Raw genomic sequence first — 6,206 nt, forward strand, 5'->3', positions numbered from 1 at the left:
TCCATAAGCGGCTTGAAGATCCTCCAGGTAGACCGATTATATCGGCCCGGGGGTCTCTTTTACAGCCCCTGGCAGTATATGTGGACCAATTTTTACAACCCTTGGTGCTGAATACCACTAGTTATGTTCGTGATACTACTGATTTTCTTCTTAAGATTAAGGATCTTGTAGTTCCTGACGGAGAAGTTTGGTTAGTAACCCTTGATATTCAGTCGCTGTATACAGTAATACCACACAGTGATGGCATTGATGCTATTAGGCGACATTTGATTGAAGCAGCTCACAAACAACCTCCTATTGAATTTTTGACCAGCCTGGTGGAACTGGTTTTGAAGCAGAACTATTTTTTGTACGGTTCTACATTTTTTGCCCAAGCAAATGGCACGGCCATGGGGTCTAATTTGGCGCCGGCATACGCCAATTTATATATGGCCATATATGAGCGTAATTATATCTTTCGCCAATTTGGACATAAATGTTTAATATACGTTAGATTTATTGATGATGTTTTTTTGCTGTGGTCTGGCACTGGGGACGAAGTAACTAAGATGGTTGAAACGCTTAATGCGTTAGATGAACCAATTAGGTTTACTGTTAACATGGATCTACACTCTGTAGACTTTTTAGACGTAACTGTGTGGAGGGAGGGTCCTCGACTGTGTACCACTTTGTTCCGTAAGCAGACGGATAGGAACACATTGCTACAGGCTACGAGCCAACATCCTCCCACTCTGAAGGAAAGTCTACCGATTTCCCAGTTCCTGAGGGTACTCAGAATTAATTCCTCTAATGAACTTGCTCAGCTACAGATTGATGAGATGAAGTCCAGGTTTATGCAACGAGGGTACTCACCTAACACACTTGAGAGATGTATCAAGAAAGCATATCATCGATATAATCATCCAAAAGATAAAGTACCTAAGAAGGCTACTGATAATCGGATGATACATGTGAGCACATATGATCATACTTCACAGATTACCAAGAAGATATATGAAAAGAATTGGCCACTTTTAACTACTGATCCAAGTTTGAAATTACGTGGTATTAAACCCCCGATGTGTGCATATAAACGAGGTCCCAATCTGCGACAACTTTTGATGCGTCCCACTTTGCAACCAAGTGTGGGACCATCGAGTTGGTTGCGCTCTGGAAGGACCGGATGCTTTAAGTGCAAGGGGTGTACCACATGCAATTCTATGGTCAGTGGTAAGGACTTTCGCCATCCACATAATGGCACCAAAATTTCCATCAAACATAATGTGACGTGTACCAGTGCCTTTGTGGTTTATATAATTATCTGCCCCTGCGGACTCTACTATACAGGGATGACTAAGAGATCCTTTAGGGATAGGATGGCAAACCACAGATATTCCATCAGACAAGCCATTGAATTGGGCAATACTGACTAACCAGTTGCTAAACATTTTCTTCTTGCTAATCATCAAGTAGCTGCATTGCGTTGTATGGTCATTGACCACGTTCCTGAACCCATACGGGGTGGAGATCGTATTCTAACTTTAAAAAAGTGTGAAGCAAGGTGGATTCATAGACTGGACACCATAACTCCACGCGGGCTTAATGAGAACAATCCACTTAACATATTCATTCATTAAGTAGTATAGAATAGAGGTCAATTATTGACCCCTTTCCCTAGAGGCACAGGGTTATTGTTTATATTATTGTTTGTTTTATTGGTATATTGGTTTGGTGTTGGTGACAGTGATCACCATATATTGAAATTTTAATCTGGGGGTACTATTGGGTGTATTGTTTCTGCCGGGTCCTCTTCTGTAGCATCATCTTTGATTATGTGCTATGCTATTAGGTTTAAAGGTTTCATGTTTGATCCCCACATCTTATCGGTGATATTCTGCCGAGGGATTTTGGGATTGATAATACCTTTGTTATGATATAGATATTGATAAGTTGATTAATCCTAATGTACTGTTTATATATCTGCAACCTATGAGCAGTGTTATTACCCTGTCTTTGTATTCCAGTTTTTTTATTGATACAGTCTGATATCATGTAATTTGCTGATATAGAGCCCATATGATATTGAGTTAATCCTCTCAATGTGAAGTAATTATTATGCTTGTAATCTGCTTTATATATACTATGCAAACTATTGGATTGCGACATATTTTGTATACCATATCAGACATGTATGATATTAAGGCAGTTTAACATCTGGGTCACATTGCGATATAGGTGTGAACCCTAATCTAATTTGGGTCTAGTTATTGTGGGGAGCAGCATGGAGCGCAATCTAGACTTATACGTCTTTTTAGCATTTCCGGGCTTTGTAATCTTTAGTTGTATGTGGTTACCCTGGCTACGAATAGCAAGTATGACACGCTCTAATGCGCGGTTAGCACATCACTAAAATGTGCGCCGCGCTACCATGGTTACCGGTGACGCGTATGGATTTAACTCTGTAGCCATGGTAACGCGCGATACGGATGACGTATTTCCGGTAGCTCCGGACGCGCGGCGCAGCGTTCACAGCTGTCTCCTGTGTTTGAATAATGATATCTATCTCGGTGATATGCATTTTGATTCTTGCTTGCTCTGTGAGTCCAGGATGTTATATTATATACATAACGGGGGGTTGTTGAATCACACTGCAGGTATCCTATTTGGGTTGATTACATTGTTGATTGATATTTGATGGGCTATATAAGGGGACCCGGCAGGCAGTGCCAGTATGTGTGTAATTGGCATGCTGTTTGGATGTCTCCATTGATTGTCCTGAGAAAGGCCCTAGGGGCCGAAACGTCGACACACTATTGGTGATTATAATGTATCAATAAACCTTTATACTCTTATGGACTGGTGAGTGCCCTCTGTTGGATTTTCCAACACACCTGGTATATATATATATTGGAATAGGGGGATGAGGGATGTGTAGCGACCACCAGTGTCAATTAAGTAAGATTACCAATAATAAATACAATAAAAATATTTATTTAATGTAAAAATAAATTAAAATGACATATATATAAAATGGGACAACAATGCAATCACAACTGGACTAAAACGCTTAAATGGAAATATAAAACTACAATAAGATCAAAATAAGCAGATTTTCCTTATCTGTGATATGAGGTAGGTGTAGGTCTACCAACGCGTTTCGTCACTTGGACTTCATCACAGGGCTGGGGTAGAGTGGGACAAGCTGGCTATATATAGTGATATCAATCAGTGAACAATTATGACGTCACTTCCTGTTTGGGAATTGGCTGTCATTAACTGTGCTTCAAAAATAAGTTTACAGGTGCTGGGGAGTAACTTATTATGCAAGAGGACCAGTGCCCATAGTCAATATATAGAAACGATTGCTCCTTAGAGCATAAAACTCAGTCTTTTCATAATTAAGTGCTTTCAGAGCGGTACTTCCGCCCTTCTTCCTGTGTCCGGGCGCGTGCGCGACTTCCGCCCCATTTCCGGTCTGATACTGCGTATGTGCCCGTCCTGGGCTAATGGAGCAGACGTGTATTTTAAAGTTCTTAGATCACGGTAGCCATCTTTCTGTAGATGTCTGTTGTAGTTCACAGTGCAGCGGCCATCTTTCAGAAGAACATCTCAGGGGACATTTTTGTGTTTTTATTGCAGTGTTCCCATAAAAGAAAAAAGAAAAAATGTGTAAGACACGGCTGTCATTCATAACAGACTTTATAATCGTAGTTTAAAAGAAGCAGGCTCATAGGGTTGATAACTTGGCAATTGGAGGGGAAATGGCATATATTTATAAGTGAAAAAAGGTGCATGTGCTTATTATATTAATTTAAAAAAACGCATCCGGTAATAAATTACATAAAGTGCATATACCTATACAGTGCACTTAAAGTGCCAGTGCTGATTGTATAAAGTGCATATTATTAATTTAGGTATGTCTAAAATTCATATCTGGTGGGTGATTGTATAAAGTGCATACACCTATGAAGTGCACATTAAAAGTGCTAGTGCTAATTACATAAGGTGCATATATTTATAAATTGCACATATAAAGTGCTGGTGCTGGTAAGTCTACTTTGGGGAATTACCCCATGTATTCGTACTGCAGTGTTTAGTGCTCTATTATATAAGGTTGTGATTCTGTTAACATGGAGTATATACCTTTCTCAGGCAATTATATGCTATTGTACTATACAGTACCTGATCTTCCCTGGTGGTCCCCCACACTGGTACTGATCAGGCCCAACACTGCTTAGCTTCCAAGATCGGACGTATTTGGGCATTTCCAGCGTGGTATGACTGTATCAACATTGTACCTTCTTGGTTGCAACTCCAGAGACCACTGTAAACTAAGTGAATCTTTAACTCTAACAGAGTGCATGATAGTGAGTGAGATGTGGGTGGGAGAAGGGAGGGGGGGAGGGAAAGGGTTATGGGTGGGAGAGGAGGGGAGGGGAGGAGGGTTGGGAAGGTGGTAGGAAAGTGTAGGGTATGCAGTAATAAATAGAGGGGACTTCCATTCTTCATAGGAAGGGGGTGATCTCGTAGTTGTCATTGAATCCATTTGGTTGTAATGTCTGTAGCTGGAAAATCCAATACATCTCTTGGCGTGAAAGCTTGTTGGCAAGATCACCTCCTCTGTCTCCCAATTTCACCAGTTCGATGGCTTTAAATGTTAATGCCTCCGGGTTGGAGTTGTGTGTCAAAGTGAAATGTTTGGAGACAGCATGGCTTTCCACTTTGTTTTTGATGTTCCTCACATGCTCTTGTATCTGTAACTTAAGGGGTCTCTTGGTCTTCCCGATGTATTGCTTGCCGCAGTCACATTCCAGCAGGTATATGACTGACTGGGTATTGCAGTTCATGTAGTCTTTAATTTTGTACTCATTGTTCTTTCCCACATCTGTGAAGGTTTTCCTATTTGGATGTAAATATCTACATACGTTGCATCGCCCACACTTATAGGAACCCACACACTTGGGCCATGTGTGGTCTTTCTCCTGGTCGGAGGTCAGCATGCTGGTGCTAGTATATCCTTAAGATTCCAAGATTTCTTGAATATTATTTTCGGATGGGGAGGAAGGATTTCTTTGAGGATGGGGTCCATAAGTAGTATTTTCCAGTGGTTCCTGAATGTTTCACGGATGGATTTTTCATGTCGATTGAAGGCCGTTATGAAGGCTGTGGAATCCTTTGTTTTCTCTCTTGTTTTATATTCTAGCAGCTTTGATCTTTCAATTTCATTAGTTTTGGTAATGGCTTCTTCTAGAATAGAATCTGTTCTTGTACATCTCCAATTGTGATTGGCAATCCTCCGGTTTGCTGCAGTTTCTTTTGATTCTACTGAATTGGGAGAATGGGATATTATTCTTCCAACTTTTGAGGTGATTGCTTTTATAGTGGAGACAACTGTTGGTGTCCACGTGTTTTACAAAATTGTTTGTGGTAATTCTTCCATCCTCTCCTGTTAGAATCAAATCCAAGAATTCAATGGACTCCCTGCTTGTATTTGATGTGAAAGCCAGATTCATTTCTTTGTTGCTGATATGTTTAAAAAAATGATTAAAACGTTCCATATCTCCATCCCAAATTATTAAAATATCATCTATGTATCTACAATAAAAGATGATATTGCGGTTAAAATCGTGGTGGTCATATATAAAAACCTACTCCCAACAACCCATAAAAAGATTCGCAAAACTGGGCGCAAAAATAGTACCCATTGCAGTGCTGCACTGTTGTAAGTAAAACTGGTCCAGAAATTTAAAATAATTATGATGAAGAATAAAATACATGATGTCACAGATAAAATCTTTATGGTTGGATGTTAGCGTAGTATATTTGTCCAAAAACTCTTTGCAGGCCGTCACTCCTTTCTCATGCTCAATACATGTGTACAGCGATTGGACGTCTATTGTGACCCACATATATGAGTCCTTCCACTCAATGTCTCTCAGAAGGCTCAATACCGACGTGGTATCTTTAAGATATGATGGAAGATCCTTTACATACGGTTTTAAAAAGACATCAGTATATTCAGATAAGTTTGAGGTAAGTGAATCTATACCCGCCACGATTGGTCTCCCGGGTGGGTTTTCCAAGCTTTTATGAATTTTCTGTAAGAAATGAAAAATGGGGGTGGTGGGGTCTGATCTCATGAGGAATTGGTATTCTTCCTTGGTGATAATTCCTGTTCTTAGACCTTGCAAAAGTAGTGACCTTAATTCTTTGATGTAATCATCCTT

At 40.1% G+C, this 6,206-nt stretch overlaps 1 pseudogene; it reads right to left on the reverse strand.

Annotated features, from left to right (window-relative positions):
- Positions 1–4,149: 4,149 nt before the first annotated feature.
- On the reverse strand, positions 4,150–4,268 carry LOC134892949 (5S ribosomal RNA; annotated as a pseudogene).
- Positions 4,269–6,206: the final 1,938 nt, after the last annotated feature.

This window comes from Pseudophryne corroboree, chromosome 3 (genome assembly GCF_028390025.1).
Source record: "Pseudophryne corroboree isolate aPseCor3 chromosome 3, aPseCor3.hap2, whole genome shotgun sequence".
Taxonomy (NCBI): domain Eukaryota; kingdom Metazoa; phylum Chordata; class Amphibia; order Anura; family Myobatrachidae; genus Pseudophryne; species Pseudophryne corroboree.